Source organism: Ornithorhynchus anatinus, chromosome 2, assembly GCF_004115215.2.
Source record: "Ornithorhynchus anatinus isolate Pmale09 chromosome 2, mOrnAna1.pri.v4, whole genome shotgun sequence".
Taxonomy (NCBI): Eukaryota; Metazoa; Chordata; class Mammalia; order Monotremata; family Ornithorhynchidae; genus Ornithorhynchus; species Ornithorhynchus anatinus.
Genome location: NC_041729.1, coordinates 158,504,229 through 158,523,686, shown reverse-complemented (window position 1 = coordinate 158,523,686; position 19,458 = coordinate 158,504,229). Strand labels below are relative to the sequence as shown.

Genomic DNA, 19,458 nt, shown 5'->3' with positions numbered 1-19,458 from the left:
TCTCTGTGCCTCAGTATCCTCATCTGTAGAATTCATTCATTCATTCAATAGTATTTATTGAGCGCTTACTATGTGCAGGGGACTGGACTAAGCGCTTGGAATGGACAAATGGGTAACAGGTAGAGACGGTCCCTGCCCTTTGACGGGCTTGCGGTCTAATCGGGGGAGACGGGCAGACAAAAACAATGGCAATAAATAGAATCGAGGGGATGAAATGAGGATTGAGACTGCTAGCCCCCCATGGGACGGGGACTGTGTCCAACCTGATTTGCTTGTATCCGCCCCAGCACTTGGTACAGTGCCTGGCACATAATTAGCAAATACCACAATTATCACTGTTATTGCTATTATCATTATTATCATGCGGTCATGTATTCTGCTAAGAATCTCCTTTTGTCCTCCCAACTTGCGTTGTTCTGCCGAGATAGAATATGAAATTAGTGTGAGCCATTTTTTTGCACCTGTGCCCTGATATCTTCTAGAATTTCCAATTATATAAGGAAATCGAAGACAAGAAAGTATTTCGAGCTTTTCAACATTTCAGTTCCTTCTTCAGATTTTTAAGCTCTTTGAAGTGGTCGGGGAGTATGCATTTTACTACCACTGGTCACTTCCTGAACTCTTGGTAGAGTTCTCAGCATTTAGCAGGGCCGCTTGATTCATTTTATTTCTCAGTGGGCATTATAATTTATCTGGGTGTTCTTAGCGTGCTCTGGGTGGTTCTAGTGTATGAACAGTTTCTTCTGGAAATTCAAAATGATGGAAATTGTGACGTGTAGTGTAATCGTCAAAGTAACTAATATTTCACCTTTTACCGTGAGATCATTCTAAATAAGTCTCTGACGATAACACAATAGGATAACAGTTTAAACATTCAAGAGAAAGAAAAATAGTCTTCTGAATCTATCGTCAACAGCGTAGTTCTGCTAATCCCATCTTCTCCCTTGCTGGGTCATTTTCCAAGCATCGCAGTTATTTCGTGGACCTGTCTGATGCCATTAATGCATGGCTCAGTGGAAAGAGGCCCGGGCTTTGGAGTCAGAGGGCATGGGTTCGATTACCGGCTCTGCCACTTCTCAGCTGTGTGACTGTGGGCAAGTCACTTCACTTCTCTGTGCCTCAGTGACCTCATCTGTAAAATGGGGATTAAGACGGTGAGCCCCACGTGGGACAACCTGATTCCCCTGTGTCTACCCCGGCGCTTAGAACGGTGCTCTGCACACAGTAAGCGCTTCACAAATACTAACATTATTATTAACGGATCGGTCCACGCTCCATTCTGCTGCCGAATCGTTTCCTTTCAAACACGTTGAGGCCGTGACTCCCCCCCTCCTCAAGAACCTCTAGTGGTTGCCCATCCACCTTCGCATCGAACAAAAGACTCCACACCACTGGCTTCGAAGCTCGTAATCGCCTTGTCCCTTCCTACCTCACATCGCTACTCTTCTAATTCGACTGAACTGGCATGCTCGGTTCGTCTTACGCTAATCGTTCTCGTCCGTCCGTCTCCCCCGATCAGACCGTTAACCCGTCGAACGGCAGGGACCGTCTCTATCTGTTGCCGACTTGTTCATCCCAAGCGCTTAGTACAGTGCTCTGCACATAGTAAGCGCTCAATAAATACTATTGAATGAATGAATGAACCTTCTCACTGTACCTCGATCTCATCTATCTCACCTCTGACCTCTCGCCCCCATCCAACCTCTGGCTTGACATACCCTCCCTCCTCATATCCGATAGACGATTGCTCTCCTCCACCGGAAAGCCTTATTGGAGGCCCATCTCCTCCGAGAAGCCTTCCCTGACTACGCCTCCGCTCCACTCCCTCCTGCGCGGATCTTACTCGCTCCTTCAGTCCACAGCACATATGTATATATCTGCATCTATCTATCATTTATTAATTCATCTACCTATTTATGCTAATGTCTGTCTCCCCCTTTAGACGGTGATCTCACTGTGGACAGCAATGTGTCTGTTGTTATAGTGTACTCTCCTAAGTGCTTAGTGCAGTGCTTTGCACACAGTAAATGCTTATTAATAATAAGAAGAATGTTGGTATTTGTAAATGCTTAATAATAATAATAATAATAATAATAATGTTGGTATTTGTAAATGCTTAATGATAATAATAACAATGTTGGTACTAATACTACCTACTAATACCAACATTGTTATTATCATATGTTAAGCACTGACTATGTGCAGAGCACTATTCTAAGCGCTGGGGTAGATACAGGGTAATCAGATTGTCCCATGTGAGGCTCACAGTCTTCATCCCCATTTTACAGATGAGGGAACTGAGGCACAGCAAAGTTGTGACTTGCTCACAGTCACACAGCTGACAAGTGGCAGAGCCGGGTTGAATGCTATTGAATGAATGAATGAATCAGTGGTCTCGCTTAAATTCCTTTTTCTATTGGCAAACTTGTCCATATTCTGATTAGATTATTGAGAAGCAGCGTGGCTCACTGGAAAGAGCACGGGCTTGGGAGTCAGAGGTCGTGAGTTCGAACCCCAACTCTGCCACTTGTCAGCTGTGTGACTGTGGGCAAGTCACTTCACTTCTCTGGGCCTCAGTGACCTCATCTGGAAAATGGGGATTAACCGTGAGCCTCACGTGCGACAATCTGATTACCCTGTATCTATCCCAGTGCTTAGAACAGTGGTCTGCACATAGTAAGTGCTTAACAAATACCAACATTATGATTTGTCTTGCTCTCATATTTTATTTTTTCCAAAAAAAATTATCTACTTCTAAACACTTTTGTAGCCTAGTGGAAATAGCCTGGGAGACAGAGGACCTGGGTTCTAATTCTGGCTCTCCCACTTGCCTGTGTGTGTGATTTTGGACAAATCACTTGTCTTCTCTCTATCTCGGTTTCCACGTCTGTAAAATAAGTATCCCATGCCTGTTCTCCCTCCTGCTTTAAATTTGAGCCCCACGTGCGACAGGACTGACCTGATTAACCGGTCCCTATTTCAGCACTTAGTACCATTCTTGACAAATAATGCTTGACAAAAATATCACTGTTCTTATTATCATCATTAGTATAATTTTATTTGGTACCAGCTGGAATGTCACCCATCGAAATTTTTCCCAGTGTATTATCGTTCGTGATTTCTCAAGTTAGTCTTCATTTATTGGACTTGAAGCAGCTTTGTGAAGATTTTCCCACCATTTTTCCCTACCTTAGTGGATGCCATCAAATATATTCCCTTCAGTAATTTCTAAATTGTGTTATGTGAGTATCTATGGTTTTACCTTTTGTGATCATTCAATACTTCTTGCACGAGCTGTTCTTCGGCTCAACCTTTTAAAAACGTTATATCCTCGTAGTGTCTGATGTAGTGTTTACTCATTCAGGTTAAAAATAGATACGGAAAGACCCCCAGTTTGGGCAACAACTGAAAATAGAAGCGGAATGTAAAATGGCCGGATGTACACGGACAAGTATGATACCGTTCTTTCCTAAGCTAATTTTGTTTCTTTAAAAACACCGGGACATCACTGTCTCAAGACATAACCTCACAAGGGTGTAAGGATAGAAAAATAATTTTAATAAATTATTAGTTGTGAAATCATCAGCACCTACTTTTATTTTTGAGCCAAACGAATAGAAATCAGCCTGGGGATTTATCTGAACAGTTAGTACCTCGGTCCTGAGTTGTAGCCAGTCAAGTTTTTATTTGTTAATATCTATCTGTAGCTCTGCTAATCATATGTGGAGACCTATTCAGCTCACTGTGATCAGGGAACGTGACTACCAGTTCTGTTATATTGTACTCTCCCAAGCTCTTAGTATGGTGCTTTAGTGCTCAATAAATACTATTGATTGATATCACTGATCGATTGATTAGGTCAACAACGCACAGTTAGGTACTTAAGGGCAGGGATCCCGTCTTCCAGTTGTATTATACTCTCTCAAGTGCTTACCACGGTGGTCTGCGCAAAGTAAACACCCAATGAAAACCAGTGATTGATGGGTGGAAAATCACCTAGGCTTCCCTATGCCACATTTTACTTCTCCCTCTAACCAAATGACTTCCTATTCATCACCGATCTCTCAGTGGACTTGTGAGGATTATTTGATCAATAAATTCTGTAAAGTGTTTCGATTTCCTTGGAAAAGGTGCCCTATCGATACAACGTAGCATAGGAGAAGCAGCGTGGCTCAGTGGGAAGAGCCCGGGCTTGGGAGTCAGAGGTCATGGGTTCGACTCCCGGCTCTGCCACTTGTCAGCTGTGTGGCTGTGGGCAGGTCACTTCACTTCTCTGTGCCTCAGTCACCTCATCTGTAAAATGGGGATTGACTGTGAGCCTCACGTGGGACAACCTGATTACCCTGTATCTACCCCAGCGCTTAGAACAGTGTTCTGCCCAGAGTAAGCGCTTAACAAATACCAACATCGTTATATCCCGGCTCTGCCACTTGTCGGCTGTGTGACCGTGGGCAAGTCACTTAACTTCTCTGTGCCTCGGTTACCTCATCTGTAAAATGGGGATTAAGACTGTGAACCCCACGTGGGACAACCTGATTCCCCTGTGGCCACCCCAGCGCTTAGAACAGTGCTCTGCACCTAGTAAGCGCTTAACAAATACCAACATTATCATTATTATTATTAACAAGCGTGAGTGCATAATAATGCCTGTCAGTAATGTTCTCTTTTGTGCGTCGTTTCGATTTAAAGTTCTGGAATGAGACCCATAAAGGAGCTCTACTCCCACATTGCGGGTTAAAATACTTTCCTATCAATGTGTCAAAGCGTTCATTCATTCGACCGTATTTATTGATGATGATGGTATTTGTTACGCGCTTACTATGTGCCGAGCACTGTTCTAAGCGCTGGGGTAGACACAGGGGAATCAGGTTGTCCCACGTGGGGCTCACCGTGTTAATCGCCATTTTACAGATGAGGTCACTGGGCACAGAGAAGTGAAGCGGCTTGCCCACAGTCACACAGCTGGCAAGGGGCAGAGCCGGGATTTGAACTCATGACCTCTGACTCCAAAGCCCGGGCTCTTTCCACTGAGCCACGCTGCTTCTCTATTTATTGAGCGCTCACTGTGTGCAGAGCACTGTACTAAGCCATTATAGCCTAGTTCCTATCGAATCACGAAAACACGCAAAACAGGGAGCCGTTTAAGGTGCGGCATTCCCAGCCGGATCATGGAATCCCTTTACAGTCTCAGGAGAGAGCGGGCTTGGTGATAGTAAAGTAGGCTAATGTCATATTGTGATCCATGAGAGAGCAGCATACAGCAGCAGTAAAAGTAGTGGGAGGGATGAGAACTCAGGTGGGGGACAAGGAGAATGGGATCACTAATTGTTCCTAATAAGTAAAAAGTCCGTGGCAACTATTCATTATAATTAAAAAGCAACAGTTACAACAACACAGTAGACACGCTTAACGAAGAAAGCCGGCACAGCAGCATTAAAGAACAAAATGCAAAATGCTATGAATTGGATCGAAATGGCACCACAGGTTTACCGACCAGCCAAAGGTGAAATAATCTAAGGACTAGTTTAATGGTTTTAAAAATCCAAGATAGACTAGCTGTAGCGATACGCAAGCTGAACAAGATAACAGACGGTAGCCATTCAAAACTTTCTTTTTGACCGCAAAATTTCCTTACAAATGAATAGGAGTATTCGACGGCCTTGCGATCAGCGGGTGGGTGGAAAACCTGATTATTATCGTCAGTACTAGATCAATTCGATTCATAAACTCACCAACCTCCAGTGTTTTCGAAGTCCTCAAGCGTGCCGTGAGTATTTGCGTTAAGAATCAGGCATTTGCAAAAGCAGGAAGTGTCCGATGCCTCTTTGCAAAGTTACGCGCTTATAAAACGTCCCTAAAAAGTCACTGAGGAAGAGGACTTTCTTAAATGTAAAAATAACCTCCCGACTTGACCTTTTAACCGTAGTGATCATGGATCGCTCATCTCGCTCCACTTTGGATGGACAGATTTCTAAAATCCCCAGTAGTGCAACATCTGGAAAGGAACAGCTTAATTAAGATTGTTCAGCTTACCAAGGGAAGGTCATGCCTTGCTGATTTGGGGGGATTCTAAAAGGTTATTACGACCAAGACCGGCAGGAGTGATGCTGTAAACATCACGTGCTCTAATTAGATTTTCAGAAAGCATTCGACGGTGTTCCGCATCAGGGGTTGATGACTAAGGTACAAAGTCAGGGAAGAAGAAAAAACTGACAGATCGGATTGAAAATTGGTAATGAGCCAAGAAACAAAAGGTGATGGTGAATGGAATCATTCCAAATTGAACTTGCCCTTGCAGACCATCATGGAGCAAAGTATTGTTGAAATCAGGGGTCACCGGCCAGGTGGTAATATGGTAATGTTGGTATTTGTTAAGCGCTTCCTATGTGCAGAGCACTGTTCTAAGCACTGGGGTAGACACAGGGGAATCGGGTTGTCCCATGGGGGGCTCCCAGTCTTAATCCCCATTTTACAGATGAGGGAACTGAGGCACAGAGAAGTGAAGTGACTTGCCCACAGAAATCACAGGGTTGGAAGTGGCCTCGGGAGAATTCTCATCAATCACAATGGAGGGCTTTCTAGCCATCGGTAAAGTAGTCTTAGGATTCTCATCTGTAAAGGAAGCAGCGTGGACTAGTGGAAAGATTCATTCATTCGTTCAGTCCTATTTACTGAGCGCTTACTGTGTCCGGGGCACCGTACTACTCAGCGCTTGGAAAGTTCAATTCGGCAACAGATTCGATCCCTGCCGAACAATGGGCTCGTCACAGTCTTAGCATTGAGAGGACCTGAATTCTAAGCCGGGCTCTGCCACTTTGCTGCTGGGTGACCTTGGAGAGGTCAATTCACTTCTCTGTGCTTCCGTTTCCTCATCTATAAAAAGGAGATTAAATCCTGTTCCTTCCTACTTATCCATTCATTCATTCTTTCAATAGTATTTATTGAGCGCTTACTATGGGCAGAGCACTGTACCAAGCGCTTGGAATGGACAGATGGGCAACGGACAGAGACAGTCCCTGCCCACTGACGGGCTCACGGTCTAATCGGGGGAGACGGACGGACAAAAGCAGTCCTGACGGTATTAACGCGTATGGAGCTAATGATGACGATGATAGCGTTAGCCGCTAATGATGATGATCATAATGATAATGATAACGATAATAGAATTGTTCCTCGGGGAGCCGTTGAGAAGAAGAAGGCGTGGCCCATCCCACGTCGGACGCCTGCTCTCCGCCGAGCCCCGTCCCGAGGGCCGGGCCGGAGCGGGGCCGGACGGTCGGGTCCCCGTTGTACGGAGGGGGCAACTGAGGCACGGGCCTTAGACTGTATGTCCCACCTGGGACAGGAACTGTGTCCAAACGGATTAGTTTATATCCACCCCAGGGCCCAGTACAGTGTTTGGCACATAGTAAGTGATTAACCGACAGAGGAGTATGCACTGACAGAGGAGAGGGTGGAGCGACACATGCCGTCGAGTTGCCCAGATTCCGGAAAAGGAAGCGGATCGCGCCAGTCGGGCTTAGTGAGATAGATTTGAAAGCGGTTTATCTGGGGAAGTTACTTACGGGACAGCCCAGGGTGGCAGCGGGCCACAGGAGACACACCACGCCCCGCCTAGCTAGGGCCACCCCTTAGAGAAGCAGCGTGGCTCGGTGGAAAGAGCCCGGGCTTGGGAGTCAGAGGTCATGGGTTCGAATCCAAGCTCTGCCACTTGGCAGCTGTGTGACCGTGGGCAAGTCGCTTCATTTCTCTGGGCCTCAGTTCCCTCATCTGTAAAATGGGGATCAACGATGAGCCTCACGTGGGACGACCCGATCGCCCTGTATCTCCCCCGGCGATTAGAACGGTGCTCGGCACATAGTAAGTGCTTAACAAATACCAACATTATCATTATTATTATTATTATCATTATTATTATTATATGCCACGTGATGTCACTACAAAAGAAAACAGCTTACCTAAGGCGTTTACCTGCCCGGACTGCGCATGCCGGGGGCGCGTACTATAACAGCGAAGGTGCAGCAGCGCGCATGACGCGCCCTCGAGACCGTGGCGGGTCAGAGCCGGGACACAATCACCCCTACAGAGGGGACGTAGGACGAGAAGCAGCATGAAGTGGAAGGACTGGGGACCTGAGAATGAGAGGACCTGATCTTTAATCCTGGCTCTGCCGCGCATCTTCTGTGCGACGGCGGGCAAGTCACTTAAACTCCTCTGGGCCTCGGTTACCGCGTCTGTAAAATGGGGATTCAATCTTACTCCCTCCTACTTAGACTGTAAGCTCCATGGGTGATAGGGACTGTCCCCATGCTAATTTATAGCCATCCCAGCTCTAAGGCTCATATTTCTCTAGTATTAACCAGTACAGTCGACTTCCAATCATCAGGTTTTGGTCTCGACCTTTGTGCTTGGCCCAAAGGGAGCATTTCAAGAGTGTCATAAAGGACATGCCAAAAAATAAATGATAGCCACAGACTACCAAAGCATGAAAGGCGGGTGTCAGGAATGCAGATAAGGAGGTGAGGTGGAGGGGCAGGTGGAAGATGAAAACTCAAGCTTGCAGAATATTTACAACCCGAAGAAAAGTCTCCACAGGGGCTTTGGCGGTAAGAACCCATCGGAAGCCCAAGCTGAAACCAGTTGACTCAAGGAGATGATGGAGAAGAGTGGACACCGGTGCTGCTGACCATCCAATCACAGAAGAGCACGGATGGAGAAGAGGATCGATAGCAGGAGAGACAGAAATCAGCGGATAAGAATAATAATGATAATAATGGTATTTGTTAAGCGCTTGCTAGGTGTCAAGCACTGATCTAAGCCCTGGGGTAGATACAAGATAATCAGGTTGTCCACAGTCCTCGTCCCACATTGGGTTCAAACCCTTAATCCCCATTTTCACAGATGAGGTAACCGAGGGACAGAGAATGATAATAATGGTAGTATTTGTTAAGCGCTTACTACGTGCAAAGCACCGTTCTAAGCGCCAGGGGGGAATACAAGGTGATCAGGTTGTCTCACGTGGGGCTCACAGTTCTAATCCGGAAAGAGCACGGGCTTGGGAGTCAGGGGTCATGGGTTTGAATCCCGACTCTGCCGCTTGTCAGCTGTGTGACTCTGGGCAAGTCACTTCACTTCTCTGGGCCTCAGTGACCGCATCTGTAAAATGGGGATGAAGACTGCGAGCCTCACAAGGGACAACCTGATTCCCCTGTATCTACCCCAGTGCTTAGAACGGTGCTCTGCACATAGTAAGCGCTTAACGAATACCAACATTCATTCATTCATCCCCATTTTACAGATGAGGGAACTGAGGTCCAGAGAATAATAGTAACGTTGGTATTTATTAAGCACTTCCTATGTGCAGAGCACCGTTCTAAGCGCTGGGATATACAGGGGAATCAGGTTGTCCCACGTGAGGCTCACAGTCTTAATCCCCATTTTACCGACGAGGTAACCGAGGCACAGAGAAGTGAAGCGACTTGCCCACAGTCACCCAGCCGACAAGCGGCAGAGCCGGGATTCGAACTCACGACCTCTGATGAAGTGACTTGCCCGGTGGCACCCAGCTGGCCAGCGGCGGAGCCGAGATCAGAACCCACGTCCTCCGTCTCCCTAACCCGCGCTTTCGCTACTAGACCACGCCGCCTCCGGATGGATCCGAGGGACGGGGTAATAGGGGGTGGACTGTAATGGTCAGTGGGCCGCCTTCGGTTGGGTCTCAAGCAATAGCTGAAGCGACACGCTAGCGAAACGGGACGGCAAATGGTAGCCGTTCAAAACTTTCTTTTTCGACTGCAAAATTTCCTTAGAAATGAAAAGGAGCATTTGACAGCCTTAAGGGTCGCCTAGAGGATCGTTCGGGATGCAGTGCCCCTTCTCGACGGGTTGGCCATAAAATTGCGATTGTTGGCTCTGAGGATTTCCTTGTTGCAGCTTTTCCATCCCGTCCACCGGGGAAGGAAGCTGATTCTCGCCGATTCCGAGCTCCTTCTCCGCGTGGCTTTGCAGTATCGACCCTCCTGGGATAGCATCTCCCGAGGCTAAGAAAAATATAATAATAATGATAATAAGTGAAGGGTCGTTCATCCAGTAATCATTGCTTGAAAAGTGTTGTAATTGGACCAACTGCTCCGAGTCTCACATCTCTAAGAGACCCAGGCTGGGAAAATCTCAGGGGCTCATCGTTTCCTTGAGATCGAGTGATTGTCACCGGTCCTTTTATTTCTGCGGCCCAACTCGTGCCTGGCACAGAGTGACCTCTTGGCAAGCAGCCAGGTAAAGGAACCTGGGTAATGACGAGATGATGACCAAGAGGCCTTCCCAGACTGAGCTCCCCCCTTTTCCCTCTGCTCCCTCTACGCCCCCCTTCACCTCTCCGCAGCTAAACCCTCTTCTCCCCCCTCTCCCTCTGCTCCTCCCCCTCCCCCGTCCCCCCCCCCCGGCACCGTGCTCGCCCGCTCGGCTGTCTATATCTTCATCACCCTATTTATTTTGTTCAGTGAGATGTACGTCGCCCTGATTCTATTTATTTGCCACTGTTTTAATGAGATGTTCTTCCCCTCGGCTCTATTTATTGCCCTTGTTCTCGTCTGTCCGTCTCCCCCGATTAGACCGTGAGCCCGTCAGAGGGCGGGGACTGTCTCTGTCGCCGGTTTGTCCATTCCAAGCGCTCAGTACAGTGCTCTGCACAGAGTAAGCGCTCAATAAATACTATTGAATGAATGAATGAATAACAATAATAATCATAATTACGGTATTTGCCAAGTACTCACTATGTACCGAGCACTGTTCTTAGCGCTGGGATAGATACAAGGTAATCAGGTCGTCCCATGTGGGGCTCACACTCTTAATCCCCATTTAACAGATGAGGTGACTGAGGCACAGAGAAGTTAAGCGGCTTGCCCAGGGTCACACAGCGGTCAAGCGGTGCAGCCGGGATAAGCACGCACGTCCTCCGATTCCCGAGCGCTTGCTCTTGCCACTAAGCCACAGGTCCCACATGGGGCTCACATCCAGCGCTTAGTACGGTGAATGGTTTGTAGTAAGCACTTAAATGCCATAATTAATATCATTATTATTATTCTGGTAAGTAGGAGAAGGAACGGTAATCGAATCCTAATTTTACAAAGGAGGGAAATGAGGCGCAGAGAAGTGAAGTGACCTGCCCGAGGTCACACAGCAGCCAAGTGGCTAAGGCAGGATCAGAACCCAGGTCCTCTGACTCCCAGGCCCGTGTCCTTGCTGCTTCGCTAACTTCACTAAAGCTGCAACAGAGCTGAACTTCAACCTTAAGTTTTCAAATATCCATCTTTTCCTTGAGTCTTTTCATTAAAAAAGTTTCACCACTGATGGACAATGTGAGTTATTTTCAGTGTAGCTATTTTGGGCCGGCGTCACCAGGAATTTAATTATTTCGCCGTCCATTCTGAATATCCATTTTTTCCGTAAGCATGACCCGGAATTGTTGCTGGCAACATTGGACAATCATGAGAATCAAGGAATTGAAAAAGTTCAAAATGTCAAATGTCACTCCTAAATCCTCTATCAAAGTTGACGTTTTATATTTGAAAGGCAAATCCCAAATGGATTCTTAGCTTTATGGGAAAAGAAAGAATTCAAGAAACCATTTAGGACATTTTTTATTTTATGTATTTTTTCCTCCTCCACAAATATATCCATTTGTGGGCAAACGTCCTCCTTCCAAATCTATACGTTCCTATCACCATATTCATCAGTTAATGTTAACGTTGGTATTTGTTAAGCGCTTACTATGTGCCGAGCACCGTTCTAAGCGCTGGGGTAGACACAGGGGAATCGGGTTGTCCCACGTGGGGCTCACAGACTTGATCCCCTTTTTACAGATGAGGTCACTGAGGCACCGAGAAGTGAAGCGACCTGCCCGAAGTCACACAGCTGACAAGTGGCCGAGCCGGGATCGGAACCCATGACCTCTGACCCCAAAGCCCGTGCTCCTTCCACTGAGCCACGCTGAGATCAGTTCACTCATTCAATCAGTTATTGAACACTTACTGAGTGCAGAGCGCTGTACTATACTCTTAGAAAGGACAATTCAGGAATGAAGAGAGTCATTCCCTGCCCACACCGAGCTTACGGTCTAGAAATGGGAAGACACACCTGGAGAGAAACGATTTAATAGGTTTGATTTGGGGCTTTTCCACCTACGGATATATGTGGATAATACTCTTGACCTTGAAGAAACCTTGAATTGAAATGTGGTCTTGATTATCCTTGGAAGTCATCTTGGGAGATTTGAAGCTCCTGTTGCAAAGATTCCCAAACTCCTATGTTCTCTTTAGAGCGTGAGCCCCTGTGGGATGGGGATCATATTATAATGATAATGATGACGTTGGTATTTGTTAAGCGCTTACTACGTGCGGAGCACTGTTCTAAGCGCTGAGGGAGACACAGGGTCATCAGGTTGTCCCACGTGAGGCTCACAGTTAATCCCCATTTTACGGATGAGGGAACTGAGGCCCAGAGAAGCGAAGTGACTCGCCCACGGTCACACAGCTGACAGGTGGCAGAGCCGGGAGTCGAGCTCATGACCTCTGACTCCGAAGCCCAGTCTCTTTCCACCGAGCCACGCTGCAAGTGGCCGCTCTTATATCCACCCCCAGAATCCTGGTGTCAGCCGTTTTCCCTGCCATTTTGTTTTGAAATGTAACACCGTCGATGATAAGAGTTTGCATCTGAACGTGGTCGAAAAGGGTACACGGCAGGGTTGCGGCTGGCTGGTTTACCGCTCCCCGATGCCTTTGTTGTTCGGACTCCTCCAGCTAAAACATCGGGCACATTCATTCATTCGTCCAGTCGTAATGCGTGCAGAGCACTGTGCTGAGCTCTCGAGAGAGTACAGTATAACAAAAACCAGACACGTTCGCTGCCCACAACGACGTTACGGTCTAGAAGGGGAGACGGACGATGTGAATAAAACGTAAGGCGTCGTTACGATCCAGGTCTCCCACACCGCCCTCTGACTGATGTCCCGAGGATCCCGTTGAGGGGTGAATTCGGCTGCTGAGCGTTCGCCTCACCTAGATCGGATCTGACTGGTGGAACAATCCTCTCGTCGCGTCCTCCTCGTTCATTCATTCAATAGTATTTATCGAGCGCTTCCACTCCGGGGGGGTGATCCCCTGGAGTTCTTCACTCAGGAGGGTGGATAGAGTGGATACTCGGCATCCACTCTATCTCGCTTCTCCCACCAGACCGGTTCTCTCTCCGTCGCAAAAACACGGGAGAAGCAATCTCGGAAACTATGGATGACCGGGCGGGAGGCGCCGGGTTCAGAGTCAGAGTTAGGTTCTCTCGTCTCTAATGATGATCGCATTCGTGAAGCGCTTGCCATGTGCCAGTCACTGTACTAAGTGCCGGGGAGGTCACAAGCAAATCGGGCCGGACACAGTCCCTGCCCCACATGGAGCTCACAGTCTCAATTCCCATTGAGATTGGAAGATAGGGAAGCAGCGTGGCTCGGGGGAAAGAACCCGGGCTTGGGAGACAGAGGGCATGGGTTCCAATCCTGACTCCACCACTTAGCTGTGTGACTGTGGGCAAGTCACTTCACTTTCCCAGGACAGCCCGCCTCCATCTGAAATGGTTCCGGTAGTGTATATCTGTAGAGTTTTCTTGGTAAAAATCCAGGAGTGGTTTACCATTAGCAGCGTGGCTCAGTGGAAAGGGCACGGGCTTTGGAGTCAGAGATCAGGGGTTCGAATCCCTGCTCGGCCACTTGTCGGCTATGTGACTTTGGGCAAGTCACTTCACTTCTCGGTGCCTCAGTGACCTCGTCTGGAAAATGGGGATGAAGACTGTGAGCCCCACGTGGGACAACCTGATTACCCCGCATCTACCCCAGCATTTAGAACAGTTCCTGGCACTGTTATTATTATTATTATTATTACCCACTCCATTCTTAGCTCGGGCAGTGGCTATTGAGTGGAAGGCCATCTGCTGCAAGATAAAACTCATCTGTGCTGGGCAGCAGCGGCACGGGAGAGAGTCGAGGGCAGAGACTAGAGTTTACTGCATGGAAGATGCTAATAATAATAACGTTGGTACTTGTTCAGCGCTTACTATGTGCCGAGCACTGTTCTAAATGCTGGGGTAGATACGGGGTAATCAGGTTGTCCCACATGGGGCTCACAGTCATACAGATGAGGTAACTGAGGCACAAAGAAGTTAAGTGTAAGCCCTCTTTTCCCCCCTTTCCCTCTGCTCCTCCCCCTCTCCCTTCCCATCCCCTCAGCACCGTACTCGTCCGCTCAACTGTCCATATTTTCATCACCCTATTCATTTTGCTAATGAGATGTACATCCCCTTGATTCTATTTATTTGCTATTGTTTTAAGGAGATGTTCATCCCCTCGATCCTATTTATCGCCATTGTTCTCGTCTGTCCGCCTCCCCCGATTAGACTGTGCGCCCGTCGGAGGGCAGGGACCTTCTCCATCTGTTACCGACCTGTCCATTCCAAGCGCTTAGTACGGTGCTCTGCACATAGTAAGCGCTCAATGAATACTACTGAATGAATGAATGAATGAATGAAAAGTGACTTGCCCAAAGTCACGCCGCTGACAAGCGGCAGAGCAGAAATCAGAACTTATAATAATAATGACGACGTTGGGATTTGTTCAGCGCTTACTGTGTGCCGAGCACTGTTCTAGACCCATGATCTCTGACTCCCAGGTGCTCTTTCCGCTAAGGCAAGCTGCTTCACTTAATAATAATGATAATAATGTTGGTATTTGTTAAGCGCTTACTATGTGCCGAGCACTGTTCTAAGCGCCGGGGTAAACACAGGGGAATCGGGTCGTCCCACGTGGGGCTCACAGTCTTAATCCCCATTTTACAGACGAGGGAACTGAGGCCCGGAGAAGTTAAGTGACCCGCCCACAGTCACACAGCCGACAGGTGGCAGAGCTGGGATTCGAACCCATGAGCCCTGACTCCAAAGCCCGTGCTCTTTCCACTGCGCCACGCTGCTTCTCATGCCTCACACCTCAGAACTGCTCCGAGGTAACCGATGACCTACCTCTGCCCAAATCTATTGGCGTTTAGTCCATCCGAAGCTCTTCGAGCACTCGGTCGCCTCCGACACTGTGAACCGCTCCTTTCTCCTCGGCCTCGCCCACACGGTCCTCCCCTATTTCTCTCCCTATCTCTCTTGATGCTCCTTCTCGGCCTCTACTACGGCTCCTCCTCTGATGCCCTCGTATCAACTGGTGGACACCTTCAAGGATCAGTGGGGATTCCCTTCCGAATCTCGTTACACCCACTCACTCGGAGAACTCACCTGCCCCCGGGTCGTCAAATGATGACGTTGGTATTTGTTAAGCGTCTACTATGTGCGGAGCACTGTTCTGAGCGCCGGGGGAGACACAGGGGAATCAGGTTGTCCCACTTGGGGCTCGCGGTCTTCGTCCCCATTTTGCAGATGAGGTCACTGAGGCCCAGAGAAGGTGACTTGCCCGAAGTCAGACGACTGACCAGCGGCGGAGGCGGCATTCGAACCCACGACCTGTGACTGCCGAGCCCCGCCGCCGCCCTCAGAGTCCCGTCCGTTCGCACCTGGACCGCGCCTCCGGGGTGACTCCCGGATCTGCCTTTCCATCCACGACTTTTCTATATCTGAAGAGTGTCCCGTTTCCTTCTGACTTCAGGACATCTACTTGGAGAAGCAGCGTGGCACAGTGGAAAGAGCCCGGGCTTGGGAGTCCGAGGTCATGGGTTCGAATCCTGGCTCCGCCACTTGTCAGCTGTGTGACTGTGGGCGAGTCACTTCACTTCTCTGGGCCTCAGTTCCCTCATCTGTAAAATGGGGATTAACCGTGAGCCTCACGGGGGACGACCTCATTCCCCTGTATCTACCCCAGCGCTTAGAACAGCGCTCGGCACGTAGTAAGCGCTTAACAGATACCAACATTATCATTACTTGGGTGTCCTTCTTGCTGACACCTCTATTTCTACTTGTCCAAAACAGAGATCCTCAAACCTTCCCCCCAATCCACTCTCCCACCACTATATTCATTCCTTCATTCAATAGTAGTTATTGAGCGCTTACCATGTGCAGAGCACTGTACTGAGCGCTTAGAATGGACAATTCGGCAACAGATAGAGACAATCCCTGCCCGATGACGGGCTCACAGTCTAATCGGGGGAGACGGCCGGCCGAGCGAAACAGAACGAAACGAAAACGAGACAACGTTATCGCGATAGACTGTAGACAACATTACTTTCCCCTTTGCCGCCCAAACCCATAATCTCGACATCATCCTTGTGTCTACCGACTCTACTATACTGTTACGGTGTACTCACCCAAAGTACAGTGCTTCAAACACGGTAAAGCTCTCAACAGATGCAATCGATCAATTGATTGATGGATTAATTATTATGTGCCAGGCACTGAACAAGGTACTGGGGAGGATCTAAGCAATTCAGGTCCCTAATGGCCCTCACGGGCTTCATCCCCATTTTATGGTTGAGGGTACAGAGAGGCAGAAAAATTCAGTGCCTTGCCAAAGGTCACACAGCAGATATATCGCACGTCTGGGATGAGAACCCAGGTCCTTCTGACTCCCAGACCCGTGGTCTATGCCCTAGGCCATGCTGCTTGGCAACATCTCTAGAATTAGCCCTGTCCTCGCCATCCAAACTGTGACTACTCTGATTTAAGCACATCTCAAATCCCGCTTCGTCTACGGCAGCAGCCTCCTCGCTGCCCTCCCTGCCTCCAATTCATACTTCATTCTTTTGCCCGAATCATTTTTCTCAACAGATGTTTGGGTGCACAACTCCCCGGTCCCGAAAAACCTCCCGTGGTTGCCCATCCATTTCTGCGTCAACCAGAAACTTCTTGCCACTGATTTTAAGGCACTCGATCAGCTCGACCACTCCTATCTCATTATCATCGTCTCAATACGACCCATCCCACACACTTACTCTTGCTCCTTCCTACCTCAACTCGCTACTCTTCTGCTAGAACTGAGCCTACACCCTTTGCTCTATCTTGTCTATCTCACCACTGACCTCTCGCCCGCGTCCCGCTTCTGGATTGGCATGCCCTCCCTCCTCGTATCTGACGGACAATTACTCTCCCATGCTTCGGAGTCTTATTTCCTACAAGAGGCCGTCTCTGACTTCTGCATCACCCTGATCTGCTCCCTTTAATTCATCCCCCTTCCCAGCCCGACAGCACTCATCAGCATATCTGTACTTTATTCATCAATATTAACGTCTGTCTCCCCCTCTAGACTGTAAGTTCGCCGTGGGCAGGCAATGTGTCTATCTTCTTATATTTTACTCTTTGAAGGGCTTAGTACAGTGCTCTGCACAGAGTGCTCGATAAATCTGATTGACTGACTGAATGGCTCAGTCTATCGCAGTCTTGTCTCTCTCACCGCCAAACGCTTGTTTATGTCCTCCCTCCGGCCTGGGACTTCCCTCTCTTCGTACTGGATAGACCACGACTCTCCCCACCCTCAAAGTCCCACTAGGATCCTATCTCCTCCAAGAAACCTTCCCTGACTCACCTTTCATTTTCTTAGCATACTCTCCTCTTTCTCCTCTCACTCACCTTTGGATTTTTCTCTCCCAGTGGCTCGGTACAGTACTCCGCACCGCAGTAAGCACCCGATAAATATGATCGGTCGATGGGGTTTCAGTCATGATAATAACGGTGGTGGAATTTCTTTAGCTCCCTTCTCGAGGTGGCACCTGGAGAGTTGCCCGTACTCAATCTTGGTTATGGGAGGGAGAGTCAGACGGAGGCCTGCCCGTTGCATTCCTAGCTTCGGCGCAGGGTAGCGAGTGAAAGACAACCTGCTACAGGTCAAAACTCACCCGTGCTGGGCAGTAGCGGCAGGGGAGAGAGTTGAGGGTGAACACTTGAGTTTACTGCGCGGAGGAAGGCAGTGGTAAACCCCTTCCATATTTTTACCGAGAAAACTCTATGGATCCACTCCCGGAACAATTGCAGACGGAGAGCGAAGCTATCGGGTAGAGATGTGACCGTGGTGCTGTTAGGGGGCGGGAATGACTCGACGGCATAAGACAAGACATTCGTTAAGCACTTCATGTGTAAGACACTGTAACAAACATTGGGATAGATATAAGATGATAAGGTTAGACAGAGTCCCTGTCCACATGGGGTTCACAGTCTGAGAAAGAGGGAATAAAACGTAATCCCCATTTTTCAGATGAGGAAACTGAGGCACAGAGACGTTAAGTGATTTGCCCAAGTTCTCACAGCAGACAGGTGGCGGAGGCAGGATCAGAATTCAGGTTCTCTGACTCCCAGGTCCGTGTTCTTTCCACTAGGCCATGCTACTTCTATGTGCGCTTTGATCCTCCCATCGTCCCAGGTTCCAGAGGACTTACGTGCATTTCCTCATCCACTGCTTTTTCTTCTACCTGCAATTCACTTGAACATCTTTATTGTACTCTCCCGAGAGCTTAGTGCAGTGCTTTGCCATCAGCATGCGCCCAGTGAATTTCATAAAGCGACTGATTTATTGAAATCAAGCCTCAGGATAGTTGAGAAGAGGAATCATTCCTTGGTAAACCATCTCTGAAAAGAATAATCTTCAAGAATCTGTCAAACATGAGGATTGCTGTCCGTACGGCCAGATTCGCTTTATAATACCTTCCTCACTACCCTCTCAGGGTCGCAACTGGAGAGTTTCCGGTACTCTACCAGTCTCGGCTACGGGAGGGAGAGTCAAGCAGAGGCCCGTCCGTTCCATTCCTAGCTTGGGCCGTGGCTAGCGGGTGGAAGGCCGTCGGCTACAAGTCAGAACTCACCGTGCTGGGCAGCGGCGGCGCGGGAGAGGATCGAGAGCGGAAACTCAAGTTGACTGCACGGAAGAAGGCAATTGTAAACCGCTTGCGTATTTTTATCGAGAAACCTCTATGGATACACTGTCAGAACGATCGCAGATGGAGGCGGGCCCTCCTGGGAGAGATGCGTCCGTGTCGTTGCTATAGGTTGGAGACGACGGCCTAAGACGAAAGGCGACGTTTCTCACTGTGAGCATCAATCAGTCGGTCAATAGAAGTGATTTATTTATCGACCGCTCAGTACGTGCCGACCCCTCTCTCAAGCACTTGAGAGAGCACAGGAGAATGAGTAGACGTGATCTCTGCTTTAAAGGAGCTGATCATCCAACGGGGGAGACAGACGTTAAAATACGTTAACGAGTAGGGGAGAGAAACAGAGTAGAAAATATTTCATTAGTGCAATGGGAAAGTGGAAGTACCCAAGGACTTAGGTGATGCAGAAATGCTAAGATGGCGGTTAATAATGTTAATAATAATGTTGGTATTTGTGAAGCGCTTACTATGTGCCGAGCACTGTTCTAAGCGCTGGGGTAGACACAGGGTCATCAGGTTGTCCCACGTGGGGCTCACGGTCTTAATCCCCATTTTACAGATGAGGTCA

General features: G+C 48.4%; 1 non-coding gene across 1 annotated transcript; it reads left to right on the top strand.

Annotated features, from left to right (window-relative positions):
* Positions 1-18,673: 18,673 nt before the first annotated feature.
* LOC114809830 lies at positions 18,674-18,811 on the top strand. Its single transcript, XR_003757604.1, has one exon. It is a non-coding gene; the product is annotated as a small nucleolar RNA SNORA7 (small nucleolar RNA).
* Positions 18,812-19,458: the final 647 nt, after the last annotated feature.